Source organism: Sciurus carolinensis, chromosome 7, assembly GCF_902686445.1.
Source record: "Sciurus carolinensis chromosome 7, mSciCar1.2, whole genome shotgun sequence".
NCBI lineage: Eukaryota > Metazoa > Chordata > Mammalia > Rodentia > Sciuridae > Sciurus > Sciurus carolinensis.
Genome location: NC_062219.1, coordinates 61,951,731 through 61,974,415, shown reverse-complemented (window position 1 = coordinate 61,974,415; position 22,685 = coordinate 61,951,731). Strand labels below are relative to the sequence as shown.

Below are 22,685 nucleotides of genomic sequence, written 5' to 3'. Positions count from 1 at the left end.
GGGGCCCCACAACCACCTTTAAGGGCATGACCCCAATGTTGTAAGGACCTCCCACTAGGCCCCACCTCTTAAAGCTCTACAGCACCTCCCAATATCACCACCCTAGGGATCAAGCCCTTAACACACAGACCTCTAGGGACAATATCCATATTCAATTTATATATGCTGTCCCTGATAATGAACACACGGGTTCCAGTGTGAATGGCATTCATGGAAATAAACCACCCAGCATTCATTCCCAGAAGGATTCATTTGAGATAAAATACTTGAAATAGTACCTAGCACATGAGTGGTTAGCATTTGTTAACTATTAGCATCTTCAGCATATCAGTAGCCAGAGTGATCCTTTTACCTCACACCCTTCCTCAGTTTATGACCCCACAATGATTTCTGATCTCATAGTTAAAACCCAAATCCTTAAATATGATAAGACCTCCCCCTATGTAGTCACTTCTCTTTAATCTCATGTTTTTCCTTCCATGTTTCCCTTCATGCTTCTCATCCCAACCACTCCTTTGTTTTTCCTTAAGCATACTCCCACATTTTCACCTGCTATTCCCCATAGTTAAAATACCCTACTCCCAGATATTTACATATATTACTCCCTTACTTCCTTCAGAGAAGATGTCACCATAGCAGAGTGGCCTTATTCTAATCAACCTATCCAAAATGCATATTCAGTAATTTTCTGTTCTTAGTACCACCTGACTATGTCTTTTCTTATAAATGTTAATATTCTAATAGAAGATTATAGTTCTAATAGGATCAAAAATGGAAAAATCTACAACTGAGATCATCTCATTTCTCAAATCAGCTTTCTCCTCGCATCACCATTTTTGTTAATGATACATCAATCTCATTAAAATTCAAGTTGAAAGATGTCAGATGAGGATTCTTTATTCTCCTTATACTTAATATCAAAGCATATGAAAAGTCATGTGATCTTTCTTTTAAAATATCAGAAAAGCAGGGAAATTGAAAAATATACAAAGTACAGTTTACAGAATGAAACAACAAATAATCCTCAGATCTATCAAAACACATTCCAAAACGTCAGTCTTATTTGTCATTTAAAAACTTAGAATTACACTGACTTTGATTTTCAGTTTGTCAAAAAACCAAAGTTCATTAATACTCCTTGTTATCCTGTGTGGAGAGAAACAAGCAACCTCAAATGCTTGCATATTTGAAGAAGTGTAAATTTGCACATCCCTAGAAAGGGACAATTTGGCAATATCTACCAAAATTACACATGCACATACCCTTTGGGCCAGGAAATACTATTCATGTATAAAATAGAATGAAGATGCTCTTTGTGTTCTATTATAAAATAATCTGGTGTTTCTGAATTACCCTGCAACTCAAATGGAAAAAAAAAATTGAATTGATTAAATATTTACCATGTATTTTACCCCTTCTCAGATAATTTAGCTCTCAGTCACATCTAAAAATTTGGTTCAGACTGAAGCTCCATAAAATCAAGCTCAGTGGTAAGTGTTTGCCTAGCATGATCAAGGCCTTGGATCAGATCCCTGTCGCAAAAATAAATAAATAATAAGTAAAAGTATGATCCTCTGATCCAGACACTGGGTGTGAGGAGAATGCAAGGAACAGAAACTACCTTAGAAAGTGACCAGATTGCAAATTTAACAGAAAAGCGATTTCAAAGTAGGTGTTATAAATATGCTCAAAAAACTAAAAGAAACCATGATTAAAGAAGTAAAGACAAGTGTAAATTAAACAGAGAAGAAATAAAGATACAGAAATATTTTAAAGAACCAAATGGAAATTCTGGAGTTAAAAATTCATTAGAAGGTCTCAATTGTAGATTTGAGCTGGCAGAAAATAATTAGAAAATTAGAAGATAGAGGTAATGACCTCCAAAAATGGAAAGGAAAATGAATAAAGACTAACAGAAATGTGTGACACAAGTAAGTGCAATAACACAGAGGAGTATCCAAAGGACAGGAGAGAAAAGAGCACAAAATTATTTTTTAAAATAATGGATTAAAATTTATTAAACTTACTGAAAAACATCAAACACATATCCAGGGAGCTCAATAAATTCCAAGTATGATAAACACAAAGAGATCCATGATCAGCCACAACATAGTAAAAAAGCTAAAATTTAAAGACAATGAAACAATTTTTTAAAGAATAAAGAGAAAAATGAGGAAAGAAAAGTCTTTCAATAAAGGATACAGTGATAACTAGCTAGCCACATGCAAAAAAAAAAAAAAAAAAGCTGAACTACTACCTCACACTATAAACAAAAATGAACTCAAAATGAATGAATGACTTAAATGTAAGGGCTAAACCTATACAACTCTTAGAAGAAACATAAGAGTAAATCTTCATGAACATGGATTTGGTAAAAGATTTTTCTATGTGACACTGAAAACATGAGCAACAATAGAAAACAGACAATTTGAAAAAAATTGAAATAAGAAACTGCCATACTTCAAAAAACGCCATCAAGAGTAAAAAGACAACCCATATAATAGAAGAAAATATTTGCAAATCACATATCTGGTAAGGAATTTATATCCATAATATATGAAGAATTCTTATAAATCAATAATTAAACTCAATTTAAAAGTAAAGCATCTACATTTCTCTATGGAATATAAATGAACTGCCACTAAACATGATGATACTCAGCATGATTAGTCATCAGCAAGATAAAAATCAAAACCACAATGACATAACATTGAACACCCACTAAAAAAGCTATAAAATGAAAAAAAGGAAGGACTGGTAATGTAGAAATAATAGAACCCTCATGCACTGCTTGTGGGAATATAAAATTGTACAGTTACCATAGATATCAGTTTGCTGAATGCTTAATAAGTCAGACATAAAATTACTATATGACTCAATAATACTCCTAGCTATACACCCAAGAAAATAAAAATGTGTCTAAATAAAAACACATACATAAATTTAACTATTCTCAACAGCCAAAGTTGGAAACAACCCAAATATTCATCAATTGATAGATGGATAAACAGAAGATAGCATATCTATGTAATAGAATATTATTTAGCCATAAAAGGAAATAAAGTAGTGTACAAGTAGATGAACTATGAAAACATTTTGCTAAGTGAAAGAAATCAGTCACAAAAGACTGCATTGTATAATTCCCTTTACAGGAAGTGTCCAGAATAGGAAATCCATAGAGACAGAAGTAGATTAGTACTAGTTCTTTAGAGGGAAAGGTAGGAGGGGGGAAGGGATGCAAGATGATAGTTAATGGTCCTAGATTTCTTTTTGATGTTATTTAAGTTAACTAAAAGTGTGGTAATGATTGCACATATTTATGCATATACATAAAACAATAATTTATATACTTTAAATGGGTGCATTTTATAGTATGTGAATTATGTATCAACAAAGCTAATAAGAAACTTATGTACAAGATTGACTTGAAATACTAAAGTAACGAGGAAAATCACTTAAAGGTTGAAAGGTAAAGATTAAATAGAATTTCCCTAAAAGCATTTTTAAACTATATTTATCTATTTAGAGTAACAGGTATTAATTGTATCCATTAATGGAGGTTGTGTGATATCAATGTATGTACACTCATCAAATCTAGCCACACTTTATTCACTCCCCTCCACCAACCTCTAGTAATCATTGTACTTTCAGGTTGACTTTCCTTAAAGTCTTTTAAATCAGTGTTTTGAATTGTTAGCCATATACAAGGCCTGTCCTAGCAAAAGAGAAAAGAAAGCTGCTTTGCTCTGGATAGCAAAACTTCCACAATTCCAAGATGAAGTATCCCCAGCAGAGTTCTGACATCAGCTGCTATTAGATTTAAAGAAATCCCAAAATTATGCTTTTCATTACATTTGCCATTTTCATCCACACTGGAGAGCAGGTGCAGTTCTCATTCAAGATTTGCCTTACAAACTAATTTGGCACTCAGAGTGACTGTTTGTAAAGGTGCAGCTGTCTGGATCACTGCTCTATACACTGGTACAAGTTTCCGGGGCTATCAAATTAAAAAGTAGGAGAAGGAAGAGGAGAAAGAGGAGGGGTGGAGGGAAAGAGGAGAGGAGAAGAAGAAGGAAGAGGAGGAGGGGAGGAAGGGGGAGGAGGAGGAGTGGGGGTAGGAGTCGGGGAAAGAGGAGGAGGAAAAGAAGAGGAAAGAAGTTAGCTATGGGCACAGAAAGGGTCATGTACTAACAGGTTGAAAAAATAAATAGACGGAAGCTCTCTAACAATGAAGAAGCAAGTTTCACTACCTGGTTATAAAGGATATGAGACTTAATGAAAACAGAATACATAGAGATAGGTAACATCTTTTTCCATGTGAATACTGTTAAAGCCATTATCTTTTAAAGTATTCTTGCATGACAAAAGGTTTTTAGAGTTCTTGCTATTGTAAAACTTTTTGATTAAAATGAATTATCAGGTTATAGTAGCTTTTCATGAAATTAATTATGGAAACAGAAAATTAACCAACAGACTAAGTTTCAAAGGTGACAAAAATTATTTCAGAACATGTACAAGAATAGATTTAAAACAGCATTATTTCATTTATTAACAAAGCAACATTTAAACAGATGAATGCAGTTTTTGAATATCTCAAGAAAAGTAAACTCCACTTGCCATCACATACTGAATTAAACCGTTATTATTCCAATAGCAACAGTGTTATAATGGGTGCTATATTCCCAACATAATTATCAAATGTATCACAGATATTATATTGCCATAAAAAGTAATGTTATACCTTCCAAATAAAATATCATGGAAATTATACTATAAATTCTATAAAAATTGGCGATAAGAGATATAATGGGTCTAAATAAACACCATAATTTTTAAATGAATTATGCAGAGATAAGTTGACAACACAGAAAAAGAAGACAAACCCACTTGAATTATGAATTTACTAAAGTTTTAGCAAAACATTATTTCCTAGTAAAACACAATTCTGCTCATGTTAAAGTGAATCCTGCTTTTCAGACCAGTCATAAAAGAATAATCACCTAAAACAGGCTTTAAAGCAAAGAAAATTTCAATATTTACAAAAGTTTTTTCAGCTCCATTCTGTTTCCACTAGTGAATATTAAGGAATTCATTAAAAGTAAAATAAATAAATAAATAAATAAATAAGTCTATATGGAGTTATAAAAAAACCTCTTATAAAAGAGTGGACAAGCATTTTTCACATCAAATAGTCAATGGGCATTCTAAAAAACAGCTAGTGATGCACAGCAAGCAGAATATCTTGATGTTAATGAGGTATCTGTTGGAATAACATTTATGGTTAAGTGAATTATGGGATTAATCTCAGTACTGAGATCAGTTTTTATTCAAGGATTGTTCATGGTTCTGTACTCACAATTGTATCAATGATAAGTAAATTAGAAGAAATTGTCACATATATTAAGAATGTTAATATGATAGAATCAAAATCAAAACTTTTCAAAATATCTGTTGTAATCCGGACAAACCTAAGAAGTGTTAGAGATAAATATAAAACCTCACAGTCTGATTTGAAAAACTCATGTGTAGTTGTATAAGATGAAACCTGGTCTCACATATAAACTACAGGAGAACTTGCAAAAATAGAAGTTTTTTGCAAACTCAACATCAACAAAAAAATTCAATGAAGACTAGGAAATAAATTGAATGTCTCAATAATAATACAGTATCTCTACCTTCAGTCATAATGGCAATTATCAAGAATAAGAGTAACAATAAATGTTGGCAAGGATGTGGGAAAAAAGGCACACCCATACATTGTTGATAGGACTGCAAATTGTTGCAACCACTTGGAAAGCAGTATGAAAATTCCTCAAAAAACAAGAAATGGAATTACCATTTGAGCCAGTTATCCCACACCTCAGGATATATTAAAAGGATTTAAAATCAACATACTACAGTGACACAGCCACATCAATGTTTACAGTGGCACAATTCATAATAGCTAAGCTATGGAGTCATCCTAGGTGCTCTTAAACAGATGAATGGATAAATAAAATGCAGTATTAGTCATAAAGAATGACTTTAGGACTTTTGCCAGTAAATGGATGGATCTGGAGACTGTCATGCTAAGTGAAATAAGTGACTTATTTCTTTGTGACCAAAGAAAGTCAAAGGTCACATGTTTTCTCTGATATGTAGAAGTTAATCCACAATAAGGAGGATAGGGGTAAGAAAAAAGAATAAAGATCAGTGGAGTAGACAAAGGGGAATGAAAGAAAAGAAGGAGAGATGGAATAAAAGTGGAATGAATCTGACATAACATTCGTATGCACATATATGAATATACCATAGTGAATCTCACCATGCACATCCACAAGAAATTAATTTAAACAAATAAATAACTAGGGGTAGGTGGCAGAAAGATCAGTAGAGTAGAGGGAAAGGAGCAGGGGATAGGAGGAGGGGAGAGGAAGAGGAGGTACTAGGGACTGAATTAAAACAAGATCTATTCCATGCTTTTATAATTATGTCAAAATGAATTCTATTGTCATATATAACTAAAAAGAATAAAAAAAAACTTCCTTCCAGAAGAAAGTAATAGAGAACATTGTGATAAAAACTTAAAAACAAGTAGTATTATGAAGCTCAAAAAGATAAGCAAAACAGTTGGTTAAAAGAATTTTAAAATAAAAATGCAAAATAAGAACTGACAGATACAAAAAAAGGACATTGAAGAAATCTAGAAATGAAAAACAGTCACTAAAATATAATTCTAGAGAGTACTAAAAATTCACCTGTAATGAAAAACAGCAGTAAGTAGATTAAAAAAAAATTTTTAAGTATTTAAGAGACATGGACATTATATAGAGAAGTTCCAATACATCTTAATTAAGATTTTTAAGTATGAAGACTGGCAAGAATGGCAAAAAGGCAATATTTGAAATGATTAATGCCTTGAATTATCCAGTATTATAGAAATACATGAATAGTCAGATTGAGTGGTTATAAACAAATGAAAAATTAGGCTGCAGCAAGTGTTTGATCAGTCACAAATGATACTGGATGGTGCTGTAGTATTAAACTTAAGTACTGAAAGAATGATTGTCCACCTAAAATGTAACCCCCCAACTAAACTAATATTAAGGAATAAGGACAAACTAAAACAACTTGAGACATAAAAAGGCTAAAAACATATCACACGCAGAAACTCACTAACAGAATCCTTAAAGTGCTAAAAAGAGGGGTTGTAGCTCAGTGGCAGAGGCCTGCCTAGCATGGGTAAGGCACTGGGTTCCATCCTCAGCACCACATAAAAAATAAATACATAAAGGTTAAATTTAAAAGAAAAGTACTGAAGAAGGAAAAAAATGAAATATAAGAAACAGTGAACACATTCATAAAATAAGCCAACAAAGTAGAGACTCTAAACCAAATAAACCATTTTTACCTTTAAAAAATGAAATAAAACTCTAAACAATAATAGTAAAATGGACAAGAGGAAGGTATATAGTAAATGGAAGTCATATTTACAGTTACTTATTTATGCTTAAAACAAATTCAAGAGCACCAACTAAAAGTGAAATTCAATTAGCTTCCAAAGCAGAAAAAAAAAGGAATATAAAAACTTGAGTCATCCAACAGACAGTAGAAAATAGTAAACATAAAAGCTGAGAAACTAGAAAATACTCATCTACATAGTTTAAGAACTACAATTAAACTATGAGAAGTGCATATTAGATCAAATAAAGTTAAAGCAACACTTAGTAGAAATTTTGAAAAAAGAGGAAACAAATGAAGAAAATATTCACAAAGAAACAGAACTGGGCAAAACCAAAGAAAATAGAAAGATGGTAATAAAAGAAAAATTTCAGTAAATAAAAAGTAAAGTTTTTTAATTGACAAACTTTGGAAACAACCAAGATGTTCTACAACAAGTGAATGGATAAACAAATTATGTACATCCATATAAAGTAATATTATTCAGCACTAAAAGGAAATGGAGCTATCAAGCCATGAAAAACATAAAAGAAATCTTAAATGCATACTGCTAAGTAACCAGAAGCCAGCTTGAAAGGGCTACACACTATGATTAGATCTATATGACATTGCAGAAAATGAAAAACTATAGAGGTATTAAAAAGGATCAGTGGTTGCCAAGGGTTTACGGAGAGGGAAGGATGAAAAGTCAGAGCACAAAGAATTATTAGGGAAGTGAAACTACTCTCTTTGATACTGATAGTAGGTATATATCATTACAATATGATTACACTTTAGTCAAAACCCACAGACAAAGGATAGGGTTGTAACTTAATGGTATAGAGATTGTCTAACATGCATGAGGGACTGGGCTCAATTCCAGGAGCACAAAATTAATTAATGAATTAAAAATAAAGCTCACAAGTTGGGTAATATCAAGAGTGAATCCTAAAATAAACTACTGACTTTAATTGATAATAATGTATGAATACTGTGTCATCAATTTTAACAAAACTATCACACTAATGCAAGACATTAATAACAGTGGAAGGAGGATATATACATGAAGAAAAAATTTTGCTCAGTTTTTCAGTACCTAAAACTGCTCTAAAAAATTAATTAAAAACATAAGATTGTATAAAATTCAAGGAAAAAGAACTCTGAAGTTATTATTGATCAAGTCAGTTTTTTTCTTACAATTGATAAATTTTTATAAAGCTGGAAGAACATCTACTCATGATTTAAAAAAAATCTAGCAAAATGTTTTTTATGTAAAAGATGCTTAACAAATCATTGTGGAGCAAACAACAAAAAGAATCAGTGATCAATGCTATGTTGTTTTCTATCAGTTTTAGACACTGGGCCACAACATATACATCTCTGATAATTTACCATTGAAATCTTTATACTTCACATACAATAAAATCAATGTCCTGAAGTCACTAAATTTTTAGAGTATTTCAAATGTTATCTCCAATAGCATAAGAAAAGAAGCAGTTGTGAACAACTTAAAAAATTTAAAAAGAAACCCATTTAAATTGTGAAACAAATACCCTTGTTCTAAATGAGTACAACCAGACCTTCAGGCTTATCCTAATATCTTGTAAATCTAAAGAATGGAAAACTGTCAGATGTCTTATTATTTCAAACTAACACATGCTGTATGAATAAAAGCTGAGATGTGGAAAAAATAAAAATAAAAAGCATAAAACTATAAGTTGATTTCTTAAAACAAATACTAATTGAGCAAATATGAGGAGAATAGTAGAAAAAAGGCAAATACAAAGTAAGGGATGATATAAACAAAAAATAGTGTGAAAATAAAGACAAATCATATTATGAATTACTTTGTAAGAATAGGCTAAGTCCTCAGAAGAGATGTCAAATTTTTTAGAAAAATATAATTTTCAAACTTAAGAAGAAAGTGTCTGAATAAACCAACAACTACTGGAAATTCTGAATTGGCAATTTAAGTCAGCCCTCCATAAAAAGGCACCAAGCCATAAAGTTTTAGATGTACACTAGTATTTTCTTCATAAAACAGATAATCTTTCTTGTATAAACTTAAAACAGAAAAAGTTGAAAAGCTCCAGAAGCAGATTTTATGAAGCTGGAATAATGTTGGGCATTAAAACAGTATAATTTACAAATTCTCTACTCAGGCTGGAATTCTAAGCAAAGTATAAAACCTATATAATGCATCAGTGCATGACCAAAAAAGCCTCAAGAAAAAGAGAAGAATTCTGATTCTCATAAAGCAAAGAAAACCCATGCATTTTCCTTTGAATTATACAGAGGCACACATTTTAAAAGCTAGAGTTGTTCTACACATTAAAGTAATAAATAGTATATAAGCTACATTAAAACAAGCATAGTATGCAAAGAAAAACTATTCAGTAGAGAATCTTTTAGATAATATACAACTTTAGATTTGCATATAATGTAAATAATGTACATATTAAAACTAAGAATAATGAAATATAATAAAAGTAGAAAATGTTAAAAGCTGAGTAACTGTGAAAAAAGCTTTGAATTGACAATTCATGTGGAAATAAATATTGAATAATTACAATAAGAAGAAAATATTTTTTAACAATTTTAAATTATTCTGTTTGGTTTGTAGCATAGAAAATTAATAAGTATTTCAAATACATGTGCAAAATAGTCATGAATAAGAAAAGAAAATAACCATGAAAATTAAGACAGCATTTATTATTCTATGAAAAAATGTGCTATGCAAATTGTTGCTTGCAGAGAATTAGATAAATTACATTTTCATAATAGCTAATGCTCATTATTTGCAGGTACTTAATCTAATGTAATAACTTACCAAAGCTAAAACCAAGGTCACTCAACACTTAAAATTAAGACATCTTGGAATATGAACACTAATTATACCCATATACTATGATTAATTAGATGTATAGTAAATAAAGTTAAAACTAGGAATCAATGTATATTTAAAAGCTTACTTTACATTTTCATACATATGTCAAATTGATAGTTTGATTCTAACAAAGAAGATATGCTAATTTTAATTACCTCTGAGGAAAACACGTTATAACCACATATGTGCATATATAAAAACTGAACAAAATACATGTATTAAGTCAAGCATTTAAAAGAATGCTTACAGCAAATTTCTAAATCTATTAATTATATTTATGTAAACAAACTCATAATACATTCTAGGTAATTCTCAATATGTTTTATCTAAATTAGTCTTAACATTCACTATATTAAATAAAATATTATGGCCCATTATCCTTTTAAATAAATTAATAAACACACACATATACACACAAAAGTCCTAAGAGGTAGAAACTTAAGAAAGCAAGATGATAGGTATAGGTTGATGAAACTTCATTAGATTATGTTCAACACTTAAAAGAGTTCTTAGCACAACTAGAGTGAATGAATGAATAGAGTCAAAAAGAAAATGGAGGAGTGCCATCCCACTGGTGGCTTCTGCTTCCTGCAGTCAGACTACTAGAGGATCCAACAGAATCTCTAAAGGAAGAAGTCTTATTGGTAAGCATTATGACTCCACTCCAATCACCAGAAAAGGAGTTCCAGTGGAACCAGGTTTTTCTGTGGATGTGTTTTCTATGGAAAGCTTGCTACCATCTTTCTTCCAATTGTCTACACAATTGTATTTGTGGTTGATTTGCCAAGTAATGGCATGGCTCTGTGGGTCTTCCTTTTCCAAACAAAGAAGCATCCTGCTGTGATTTACATGGTCAATCTGGCCTTGGTAAACTTCCTGTCCATTAATTGGTTCCCCTTGAAGACTGTTTTCCACACATACATGGCAACAACTGGATTTATGGGGAATCTCTTTGCAAGGTGCTCACTGGCCTTTTTCTATGGCAATATGTACTATTCCGTTCTCTTCATGACATGCCTCAGTGTGCAGAGGTATTGGTGTATCATGAACCCCATGGTGCACACCAGGAAGAAAGCACACGTTGATATTGGTATCTCCCTGGGAATATGGCTATTGATTTTGCTGGTCACTGTTCCCTATATGTCAAGAAGCAGACCAACTACATTCTAGTTCTTAACATTACAAGCTGTCATGATGTTTTGGCTGAGGAGGTATTGGTGGGAGACATGTTCAACTGCTTCCTCTCTCTTGTCATTGGAGTCTTTGTGTTCCCAGCCTTCCTCAGCCTCTGCCTATGTACTCATGATCAGATGCTCCCATCTTCTGCCATGGATGAACAACCAGAAAAAAAAAAAAAAAAGGCAGAGGGCCATCAAACTCCAGTCACTGTCCTTGCCATGTACTTGATCAGCTCATGGTTCATTATTTCCTGATTAAAAGCTGAGGCCATTGCCATGTCTATGTCCTATGTATTATAGCCCTCTATCTGTCCACCCTCAAAAGCTACAATGACCCTTTTGTCTATTACATTGTTTCACAAGATTTCAGGGATCATGTGAAGAATGCTCTCCTTTGAGGAAGCCTCTACACTGTGAAACGAGTGCAAATATCCCTCACCTCAAAGAAATTCAATTCGTACTCTTCAGGTTCAATCAGTGTTAAGATCTATTGAGTTTTCCAGCTCCACAGATGAAGTTTTACAGGAGGATATGAAGCCTGCTTACCATTGTGGATATTCTTTCATAACCAAGCAGGGCTTTGCATAGGCCTTGTATAAGCAGTTCTCCCAGGATTTAGGGAAGTATCCTTGTTTGTATGGGAAAAGTCTCCCACATTAACATAGATGTGTGTCAGACTTCTCCTACTCAGATGTCCTAAAAACTGAACTGAAAAAGCATGATATAGAAGGTCCTGAAAAGACAGAAACCCTGTTACCTACAAAAACTACACCTGACATGAAGACTAGCTTTCTGTCTGAATGAAGACTAGGTTTTGGTCTGAAACTATTTCTTCTACACCTGGGGTTATCCTTTTAGGGCTTAAGGGCCTTCAGAGAGCATCAGTCTGACTGACTAATTTATAAATAAAAATATAACACGGTAAACAAGCTGCTCAGAGGCAGATTTCCAACCGATAGCATTGAGCTTGGGTTGGGCAATAGAATTCAAATGTTCAGTAAATGGCTTTTTTTTTTTTTGGTACCAGGGATTGAACCCAGCAGTATTTAACCACTGAGCAACATCCCTAGTCCTTTTTAAATATTTTTAAAATTTTTTTTATTTTTACAGATTGCATTTTGATTCATTATACACAAATGGGGTACATCTTTTTGTTTCTACGGTTGCGCAGGATTTAGAGACAGGATCTCATTGAGTTGCTTAGCGCCTTGCTAAACTGCTGAGGCTGGCTTTGAACTTGAGATCCTCCTGCCTCAGCCTCCAGAGCTGCTGGGATTATAGGCATGCATGACTTCGCCCAGCATAAGTGCCATTCTTGTACACTTCCTTAAACTCATTGGGGATCTTGATAAAAGTATAGGTTCCTCAGTTTCAGTAACAAGAACTCAGACTATGGGAATAGGGACATTTTATAAACCTGTGAAGATTATGCACATGAGTTTGAGAATCACTGGTCTGGGCTTTGCTGCCACTTGATAAGGTACTACAATAATTTCCATAAAGAAAAGGTGTGGTGGCAAATGCCTATAATTCAGCGGCTCAGAAGGCTAAAAGCAGGAGAATCACATGTTCAAAGTCAGTCTCAGCAACTTACTGAGGCTCTAAGCAACTTAGCGAGACCTTCCTCAAAAAAAACAAACAGTTGGGAGATATGACTCGGTGGTTAAGCACTCTTAGGGTTTAATCCCTGGTACCAAAAAAAAAAAAAAAAAAGTTTTATGCATCTTTGTGTTCAGTTTATAATAAAATCTCCTGAGTGACTTCTTGGGATTTTCAGTTATTTCTTTATCAATCCTTTGTTTTTGTGTGTATCACTAGTCAAGAAAAGCACAATGAGGATCTTCAATATGTAAATACAAATCTTACATAACGTTTTACTAACTTCAGTCTGAGTAAGAGTATTTTACAACTAAAAATAGCATTTACCACTTAGTATTTTTAAAAATTGTTGGCATATTTATTGTCAGTTTTGTTCACCTCTTACCAAATATGAAATTACAGTTTTCACAGGTTTTGAACCACATCTGTTTCGAAAGAAGCAGGGATATACAAGGATTTACAGCATATTTGAGAAGTATCTGACTCCAAATTGATTTTACATATCTGTTGTATTTATGACTTTTAAAAATTATTTTATGGTGGATTTATAAATAACACATGATCCTTTTTCTACAACTTAAAAATAATAAATAGGACAACCATTCCAATTATGAGCACGATGGTTTGGAATCTTTTATTGCTGTAAGTTGGTAATGACAAACATTTCTAAGTCCTCACTGTGAGCTTAATACATGAATAATATATTTTCACCCATAACCATAACATATAACCTCAAAAAATTGTGAGATGAACAGGAACCTTAAAAGTCATCAAAATTGAATTTTCTACAAATTTCAACAAATTCAGCAAATGCCTCTATATCTGCAATAACAAATCACATTACTCACCGAAAGAGCTCATTATTTTGAAGGACTCTGAAAAATGAAAAGGTCTGCCTGAGCTGAGATGTATCCTCACGTACCTTTTTCAACACATACTAGTTATAACCCCTGAACCTCCTCTTCCACATATAGCTCTTCAAATAATGTGCTTACCCCCTAATCCCACCAGAGCTTTCCCTTCAAAAGGATACCCAACTACAATTTCTTTCAAGTGCTCATCATAATACATGATTTCTACCTCCTTCGCCAACCTGGTAACTCTACTCTACATAACATCAGTAGGATTACAGCTTCCTTTAAAGCATGCAGTAATCTGAAGAGCACAAAAATAAAAAGAACTATCATCACCCAAGCATAAGGCTATCTTTTAGCTATAAAATTATATTGTTAGCTAGTTATATAGTATTATTTACAATAGTCAATATATAGGGAGCACATACCATATGCTAAGCACTGTTCTAAGGGCTTCATGAGCATTATATCTTCAGAGTCAACTTAGATGGCAATTCACTATATGGTCTGCACATAACAAGTAATAAAACTGAGACTCAAAGAAGTGACTTGGCTAAGGTAAGTTTTTAAATAGAAGACCTAGGGGACATACATATATCTAACCTTAGTGTGCCCTTAATCATTTGCATTTATAGCTCCCACAATGAGTCACATTGAATTTATTTTTTATAGATACAGCTGCTAAAACAAATCTTCCTATCTGGATTAACAGTATTTCTAGATATAAATATTTAACCTTATATAGCCAGGACTATTCTAATATAGATGATAAAACTTAAGAAATCTGTTACAGCAGGTAAAATACTTCACTCTTACCCGTCTCTAAATGTTACACTCAGGTAAAAATAAAAGAAATAATTCTTGAGTTTTCTTCATGAAAATCTCATCCCTAAAATGCTTTCTTCTAAGTAGGAATAAAGAATCTAAAGTAGTAGACAACATGGAAGTAATAAGAACCTTGGGAGAAAATGACCATGTCACTTTAGGATAGATATATACCCACAAATTAAGAAAAAAGAATAAATACATCTGATCCAAGTAACATTCTAAACAAAACCACTGAAACTAAAATTTTTTTAAAAGTACAAAATGATGAAAGTTTCAATCATGTATTTGGGATTGCCTTTCTTAGCATAACACCAACAGAAGATTCTTGCATGAAAAGATGAATAGACTGCCTACTTATAAAAACTTCCAAATCTTAATATGCTTCTTCTACGTGAAAAAGTAACTCCACTCCATCTATGGAAAAATGAGCAACTCTCACAAGAAAAACAGTAAGAGGTTTACAAATAACATAAAAAAAATTTTAACCTCAATAGTAATTTTAAAATGTAATTAAGAGAGTAAGATACACAGGTGTGGTGGGCTGAGGCAGAAAGACTACAAGTTTGAGGCCAGGCAATATAGTGAGAACCTATTTCAAAATAAAAATAAAATGGATTGGGAGTATAGCTCAGTGGTAGAGCACTTGCCTGTATGAATGAGGCCCAGGGTTCAATTACCAGTACCGATTCTAAAATAAGAAAAAGATACTATTTTCCCTCTATTAAATAGGCAAGATTTTTTTTTTTAATATAATATATAATCGTCAAGAATGCTAGTAGAGCATGGTGGGTGACACAGGTCTGTAATCTCAGTGGCTTGGGAGGCTGAGGCAGAAGGATCACAAGTTCAAAGTCAGCCTCATCAATTTAACAAGTCCCTAAGCAATTTAGCAAGATCCTGTCTTGAACTACAAAATAAAAAGGACTGAGGATGAGGCTCAGTAGTTAAGCTTCCCTGGGTTAAATCCTCAGTATCAAAAAAAAAAAAAAAAAGAAGTTAAGTACAAGGACACTGCTTATAGGCAGAAATGTAAAGTGGCAGATTCAAGAAAGTCAGGGCAACTGGCCCACTATCTTAAGAGATCTCTGAATTCTACAAAGTATACATCAAAAATATTTGAGGGAAAAAATGCATCTTTCTTGACCATGTTCAGACTTCTTATTCTTGCTATTATTCCTTAAACAATACAGTGTAACAACTATTTACAAAGTATTTACATTGGCTAGAATAATATAAGTAAATGAAAGATGATTTAAACTATACAGGAGGATGTATACGTAATATTATATGCAAATATTATGCAATTTTATATAAGAGATTTGAATATTCTTGGATTTTGATATCCATGGAGGGATTCAGAGATGAAATTTTCACTGACAAGAACATATTCAGGAAAAAATATATCTAAATAATTGCTTGGCATAAGAGTCTTTGGTACAACATTATTTATAATAGTAAAATGTTAAGTAAAACTTAAATCTTTGGTAGTAGATAATTTCACTAGGCATGGTATGTGCCTATACACTCAGCTACTTTGGAGGAAGAGGTGGAAGAAGATCAATTGTGCCTAGGAATACAAAGTCAGCTCAAAAAAAGAAAGAAAAGAAAAAAAAAGATGGTGGGAAGAAAAAGGAGATAAAGAGAGACTAGGAAATTTAAGAAACAATGATAAATGTAATATTCTGCAACTATTGAAATTATATAATAGAATATTTTCATAAAAACATGTATATTAGAAAATTTTAACTAATAAAAAAGCAGGTTCAAAATTATATACATTATATGATCCAAATCTTACCCAAAGAATCTATATTTAAAGAATTCATACTCTTAAATATTTATGGTGGCTTATGAATGGATAATGGTGTCATCACAGATTCTTTAGATCCCACAGTTTATAATGTTCTGAATTTCTACAATGATGATATATCTTTTGAAATTAAAGAAATGAAGTTGTATTTAAAGATAGGTGGTATTAATAACTGCAAAGGCATTAGAATTCCCATCACAATCCTGGAAAAATTAAGAGAAAAAATTGGTATCTAATACACAAAACAGTTAAACATTTAATCATAAACTATGGAGGAAAAAAAAAACCCAGAAGGATATGACAGAAAAAATGGCAGCAAAATCACAGTAAAAACAAACATATTTTTATGTCTACAAGATTAAATCTCATAAAAAAAAAAACCTGGGCACACAAAAATGAGAAATAATGAAGCCCTTTTAGCAATGCACAAACAAGGAAACCAAAAAAATGTTTTTCCTTGGAGAAGCTGGGAGAAATAATCAAGTCTCAAACGACTCCCATATTCTCTTACAGAAAATAGTGGCTTGAAACTGTTTTTTCAAGCAGAACAAAAGCCATATACACTGAACACTATCTATGATAAGGAACAAAGTAATAAGAAATGGCCTCTTTGAAAAAACTCAAATTTTCAGACACTGAAAGGTTCAGGAACTATATATGGATTTGATATCACAATCACTGCTATCTCTAGAAATAATAAGAAAAAACATAAGTGCTAGATTATGGCCAAAGTCTCCAACTTAAATAAACAAACAAAAATAAGTCAATGGTTTATGAAAGCTACTTAAGGGTTTTATCTTAACATTGACACATGGCAATGTAACAACAGACCACATGATTTGCAAGTAAAGTCATTGTGAAACAATCTTTATTAGTTTCCTATGAGACTATGAGGATAGTCATCGTAAGACCAACAAAGCAAATGAAAGTATAACATCTTTGAAGATGAAAAGACAGTATTCCACACATCAGTACTACTGGAACACTGAACAACTGTTTCTAAATTTTACTGATAATGGATTAATATCAACATGGAAGAAAACTGAAGGTTTGCACTTAAAAAAAGACTAAGGAATGAAAAACTTAAATGACATCATACATCAAGAATGTAGTAACATAAGACCAAGTAAGTGTGCATGACTTTGTTGTCCCACTGCATACATACAGGATTAAATGGCCAAAGTAACAGGAGTAGTTATCAGTTCAGCAAAACAAATCATTTACAAGAGAACTACTCTAGAAAGGGATACTGAAAAGCACCCAGAAACCACTCTGGGGCTGGAGAAATAGCACAGCTGGTACAGTGCTTGTGCTGAGTTCGATCTCCAGTACCGCCAAAAAAAAAAAAAGAAACCACTGTGGACGGGGAACCTCACACAAGAGATTTTATTAAGCAGACAGAGTGTCTGCCCTCAGGGTGAGAGAGAGAGAAGATGAATGTATGAGTGTGTGTGCGTGTGTGTGTATGTGTGTGTGTGTGTGAGAGAGAGAGAGAGAGAGAGAGAGACAGAGAGAGAGAGAAGATGAGTGAGAGTGAGAGTGAGAGAGAGAAAGAGAGAGAGAGAGAATGGCAGTGGAGCCATTCATAAGTAGTGGAATTTCGTAGACAAATAACACCAGACCAATGACTGATCAGGAAGTTTATGGGCTAACAATCTGGGTTGTAAAATGGTGTGGGGGGGACAGAATACTGGTGGCAGCAAAATGGCAGATCTCATGCCAATATTCCTCCCTTTTTTGTTTTTATAGATATCGGGGGTGGGACAATGGCCTTTCTTCTGTAGCTTCTTCCTGCTAGTTAGGGGCAAAGAGTCTCATTCCTGTAAAAAAAAGGGGATTAGGGAGGGCTTAAGGAGAGAGCAGAGTTTTTGGAGCCGGAGGTGTCAATAGTGAATCACAGGTCTCAGCTTTGGGTATTGGGGGTGGTAGTCTTGAAGGAGAAGCAGCTGATTGACCAATTAGTGGGTGAACTTGTGTATCTGATCTTGTAGGAAATTCTGTAGGCAATTTAGCAGGCATGGTCCTGTTTAGGAAGATCTGTAGACCTTAAAAGGACCAAAAATTTCTGACTCTGGCAGTTTCTCTTGATATTATCAGGAACTCCTGCCTAATAATCTCTTTGTACCTTCCAATCTTACTTATTCTTGGGGCTAACACAACTGTAGGGCTTAAGTTCCAATAAAGGAACTATTGTCTTTCCTTTTAAACCCAGTTATGGCTGTATTTTGGTTATAACTATTTTTGCCAGGTGTTCAAGACCAAGCTGGTCAAATTAACTTTGTTCCTTTCTCTGTTAAGGGTCAGCTGAGTTCCCACAGGGATTACTCATGGAGAATCTGAGAGCAGCTTCTTAGCTTCTTTAGTGCCATTTGCTAGATAGGGACTCCCTGATGAGGTGGCTTCCTTTGGAAGCATCAGGGATATCTCCCTTTTTCAATGACCCTCCTCTTTGCAACAGGTGCACTGACTGGCTTTTCATTCTCTAGAGGTCTCATCAATCTCCCTGATCGGGAGATCATGTGGCCCAGCGTTGTAAAGCTCCTTAGAGAAGCTCTCCCATTCCCTGGGTTCAGGCTGACTAAGAGGGCAAGAGCCAAATACTGGTTTTCTTGGCCCTTTTGTGTTAATCTTGATCTTAAACATGATCTTAAATATCCAGCAAGCCAGTCTCACCAGTCATAAGGTAAGAGTACTAGGCTTTATCTCCAATGTTTCTGACTTTACAGTCATTTATCCTCTTTTATTTAATTGGGGTCTATATTATCTGTCCTACAGGTAATGGTTTATCATCTCAAATTCATTTAGGTTGTTTGTTCTTGAAGTAGTACTTCTGCAAAACATTAATCAAGCAACAGTTATAGAGTTTACAAAGAAAATACAAAATGGAATTAACAACAGTAAAACATTTAGTTTGTGTAATAGCTATTTTGAATTTTGGCTGAGCTATACATTATATCCCCTGCATGAGATCACAGTAATTTTACAATGAAAAGCAATCTTTTGAATATAACCTTAAATAAGCTGAAGTCTGACTTATTTTGGAGCAAAGCCTTATCTCAGGTAAGATGGGGCCCTTCAAAAATCTTAGGTAAAGTGTTCTAGTTCTGAAGCTCATCTTTGCCTCTTTTTTAAGAAGTTTACAGCCAGCGCTGAGCCTGCCCCCCCACCACGGATGGACGTGGGTTGCTGAGCCCATCACACTGCCCCCCCACTGAGGATGGAGGCCAGTAGCTGAGCCTGCCCACCTGCCCTCCTACTGCTGAGGGACACTGTGCCTGAGGGACATGCACCTTCGCTGGTGCTCCCCAGCTTCTTTGGAGGCTGGTGTAGGTATTTTGAATTATTCCTGAGGGCGTGATCTTCATCACTGGAAGAGCAGCTCCCTTCCTGAGACACCTACAGGAGACTGGAAGCCCTTTGGCAGGTACCTCTATTTACTCACTTACATCCTACACCCTTCCCCATCCTCTTGTCCACAACTAGAAACACTGTAAAGAGTAATCAAACTCATCCTGCTCATTACAATAATGTTAAAGTCTTTATAGGGGCTATCTGGTTCAGGGTTGCATTTTCTCTGTATTGGTGCTACTGGTATTGATCTCCCCTTCAAAGGAGAGGTATTGGAAAACTGCAGGGTCATAATAAGCTTGCAGGGAGGGGGAACTTCAGTATCTCTGATATTCACCGCTAGAGGGGAATATATAGAAACAATGTGAAAAAACAGGGGAAGAAAGTGTCCCTAATAAACCAAGATGCTATTGTGATAGAATCCAATGACAGCATGGCAGTAGAAATGACAGAAAAAGAGTTTAGAATCTGCATAATTAAAAAGATCTGTGAACCAAAAGATGAGATAAGAGAGCAAATGCAGGCAATGAATGACCATTCCAGTAAACAGTTAAAAAGCAAATGCAGGAAGCAAAAGAACACTTCAACAAAGAGACAGACATTCTGAAAAAAAAAAAAAAAAAAGAAAAAAAATACTTGAAATGAAAGAAACAATAAACCAAATTAAAATCTCAATAGAAAGCATCACCAACAGAATAGATCTCATGGAAGACAGAATCTCAGATAATGAACACAAAATAGTTAATCTTGAAAATAAAGTTGAACAAACTGAGAAGATGTTAAGAAGTCATTAACGAAACCTCCAAGAATTATGGGATATCATGAAAAGACCAAATTTAAGAATTATTGGGATTGAGGAAGGCACAGAGATACAAAGCAAAGGCATGAACAACCTGTTCAAAGAAATAATATCAGAAAATTTTCCAAACCTGAAAAATGAAATGGAAAATCAAATACAAGAGGCCTACAGAACACCAGGTGCACAAAATTACAACAGATCCACAACCAAGACACATTATAATGAAATGCCTCACATACAAAATAAAGATAGGATTTTAAAAGTCACAAGAGAAAAGTGTCAGATTACATATAAGGGGAAACCAATATGGATATCAGCAGATTTCTCAGCCCAGACTCTAAAAGCAAGAAGGGCCTGGAACGATATATTTCAACTTCTGAAAGAACACAGATGCCAACCAAAAATCCTATACCCAGCAAAACTAACATTCCAGATTTGAAGATGAAATAAAAACTTTTCCACAATAAATAAAAGTTAAAAGAATTTACAAATAGAAAGCGTGGCCTACAGAACATTCTCAGCAAACTATTTCATGAGGAGGAAGTGAAAAACAACAATGCAAGTCTGCATAGGGAGGAACTACCACCCTAAAGGAAAAGCCAATCAAAGGAGAAAACAAGACAAGTTAAAAACCAAAAGTAAGCCAAAATGAATTGGAATACAAATTATATCACAATAATAACCCTGAATGTCAATGGCCTAAACTCAATTATCAAAAGACACAGACTGGCAGATTGGTTTAAAAAGAAAGACCCAACAATATGCTGCCTTCAAGAGACTCATTTCATAGACAAAGACATCCACAGACTAAAGGTGAAAGGAGGGGAAAAAACATACCACACACATGGACCTAATAAAAAAGCAGGGGTCTCCATCCTCATATCAGATAAAGTGAACTTCAAACCTAAGTTATTCAGAAGGCATAAAGAAGGACATTTCATACTGCTTAAGGGAAGCGTAAAACAGCAAGATACAACAATTTTAGTTATGCCCCAAACAATGGAGCATCTATGTATATCAAATAAACCCTTCTCAATTTTATGAATCAAACAGACCAAAACACATTAATAGTGGGGGACTTTAACACACCACTCTCACCACTGGATAGATTCTCCAAACAAAAACTGAACAAAGAAACTATAGAACTAAACAATACAATCAATGATATAGACTTAATGGATATTTACAGAGTATTTCAACCATCATCTAGCAAATATACTTTCTTCTCAGCAGCTCATGGATCCTTCTCCAAAATAGATCCTTCTCCATATGCTATGCCACAAAGAAGTCATTAGCAAATACAAATAGAGATACTACCCTGTATCCTACCAGACTATAATGGAATGCAATTAGAAATGAACGATAAAATAGCAAAGAAAAACTACTCATATACCTGGAGACTACATAATATGCTATTGAATCATTAAATGATAACAGACAACATCAGGGAAGAAATAAAAAATTCTTAGAGGTAAATAAGAATGATGACACACCATATCAAAATCTCTGGGACACTCTGAAAGCAGTACTAAGAGGAAAGTTCATTGATTTGAGCTCATACATTAATAAAAACAAAAAGTCAACAACTAAATGACATAAAATTACATCTCAAAGTCCTAGAATAAGAAGAAGATATCTACACCAAAAATAGTAGAACACAGGAAATAATTATAATCAGAGCTGAAGTCAATGAAACTGAAACAAGAGAAACAATTTAAAAAATTGACAAAACAAAAAATTGGTTCTTACTCATACATTGTTGGTGGGGTTGCAAATTAGTGCAGCCACTCTGGAAAGCAGTATGGAGATTCCTTAGAAAGCTTGGAATGGAACCACCATTTGACCCAACTATCCCACTCCTCAGCCTATACCCAAAGGACTTAAAATCAGCATACTACAGAGATGCAGCCACATCAATATTCATAGCTGCTCAATTCACAATAGCCAGATTGTGGAACCAACC

The 22,685-nt window shown here is 33.8% G+C and overlaps 1 protein-coding gene and 1 pseudogene across 5 annotated transcripts in view; one reads left to right on the top strand and one right to left on the bottom strand.

Annotated features, from left to right (window-relative positions):
• Window positions 1-22,685, bottom strand: part of Ascc3 (activating signal cointegrator 1 complex subunit 3) — a 404,873-nt gene that overhangs the window by 326,949 nt on the left and 55,239 nt on the right. The window lies entirely within an intron of this gene.
• Window positions 1,602-11,978, top strand: LOC124988431 (proteinase-activated receptor 2-like; annotated as a pseudogene).